Here is a 1,980-nt window from a genome sequence, read left to right on the forward strand (position 1 = left end):
CTCAGTGGGTTAAGGATCTGATATTGTCGTTGCTGTGGCTCAGATTCAATCCCTGGCCAGGGAATTTCTGCATGCCACTGGCACAAAAAAAGTGTATTCTCAAACTATGCCCACATCCAATTAAATGAGAATATCCAGTGTTGAGACCATGGTGTCAGTATTTTAAGCTTGCCAGGCGATTTGAAGAAATGTCAAAGTTGAGAGGCAGCATCATATATCCTCATAACATAACCTGCACATGCAGATTTGAAGAAACAGAAATTACTATGGAGAATACACAAGAGCTGTGGAAAAGTTGTAAATGTTCAATATATTGGAAAAGAGTTATTCATCTTTCAAGAATGCCTGAATCACCAAAGATAAACTATAAAATCCCCATAGATATAGTAATATTCAGTCACGCAGTGATTATGATCTACAAAGGATCCTAGAACACTCCACCAGTCATAGTAAAGCCTTAAAATCATTGAAATATTAGCCATTGAAATAAAAGCCATTGAAATAGTAAGCCAGGAGAGGCATCAAGTCCATAAGGGCTACAAAAATGATGTAATAAGAGAGTGAGAATTTCAAGTGTACATGTTCAGTTTTGCTGCATTATCCAGCCAACACTCCAAATGGGTGGCACAGGTACTCAGATTACACTGACTTTCTGAGAAACCTCCTCATGTCCCTTTGGATGTCACTGTTCCGCAGACTGTAGATGAAGGGATTCAGCATGGGGTGACCACGGTGTACAACACTGAGGCCACTGCATTCTTCCTGGGAGAATGTGAGACAGCTGAGCTGAGATACACCCCAAGGCCTGTTCCATAAAATAAGCAAACACCTGCCAGGTGAGAGCCACAGGTGGAGAAGGCTTTAGACCTCCCACCTGATGAAGGGACTCTCAGAATGGAGGAAAGAATTCGAGTATAAGAGAAAAGAATCCCTGAGACCTGAGTACCACCATAAATGGCACCAACAAAGTACATGACTATGTTATTGGTGGAAGTGTCAGAACAGGCTAGCTTGATGAGTAGAGAAGGGTCACAGAAGAAATTAGAAATGTCCACATCCTTGAAGCAGGGAAGTTGTATCACAATCCAATTGTGCACCTGGGAGTCCAAAAGGCTGATGAAAAAAGACACCAAGAGTAAGAAGCAACATAGGGGTGGGTTCATGATGACCGGGTAGTGCAGTGGGTGACAGATGGCCAGGAACCTGTCATAGGCCATCACAGTTAGTAGAGTACCATCCATACATCCAAAAAGAGTAAAAATGGACATTTGAGATAAGCAGCTCACATAGGAAATGACTCTGCTGTGAGTGTGGATGTTCACAATCATCTTGGGGACAGTCGTGGAGATGAAGCCCATGTCAGCAAAGGACAGGATGGAGAGGAAGAAGTACATGGGGGTATGGAGGTGGGAGTCAGAGATGACAGCCAGGATGATGAGCAGGTTCCCCAACATGGTGACCAGGTACATGGACAGGAACAGAACAAAGAGAGGGGCTGCAGTTCTGGATCATCTGAGAAGCCCAGGAGGAAAAATTCTGAAACCCTTGTTAGATTTCTGGTTAGATCTCTGGTTCTGTGCAGCTTTTTTAAACAAAAACAAAAATGAGGGTTGAAAATAAGGAAAGACGGGAGTTCCCTTCATGGCTCAGTGGTTAACGAATGTGACTAGGAACCATGAGGTGGCAGGTTCTATCCCTGACCTTGCTCAGTGGGTTAAGGATCCAGTGTTTGCCATGAACTGTGGTGTAGGTTGCAGATGCACCTCAGATCTGGCCTTGCTGTGGCTGTGGTTTAGGCCAGTGGCTGCAGCTCTGATTAGATCCCTAGTCTGAGAACCTCCATATGCCATAGGAGTGGCCCTAGAAAAGGCAAAATAGACCAAAAAAAAAGAAAGAAAAGAAGGCAACACGTAGCAGGCATGCATCACTCTTTCTATATTTAGGCTGCAAGCAATACATTTCTAAGGTCATATACCCCAG

The 1,980-nt window shown here is 43.9% G+C and overlaps 1 pseudogene; it reads right to left on the reverse strand.

Annotated features, from left to right (window-relative positions):
* Window positions 1-639: 639 nt before the first annotated feature.
* Window positions 640-1,582, reverse strand: LOC110259161 (annotated as a pseudogene).
* Between the last annotated feature and the right edge of the window lie 398 nt (window positions 1,583-1,980).

This window comes from Sus scrofa, unplaced genomic scaffold (assembly GCF_000003025.6).
Source record: "Sus scrofa isolate TJ Tabasco breed Duroc unplaced genomic scaffold, Sscrofa11.1 Contig928, whole genome shotgun sequence".
Lineage (NCBI taxonomy): Eukaryota > Metazoa > Chordata > Mammalia > Artiodactyla > Suidae > Sus > Sus scrofa.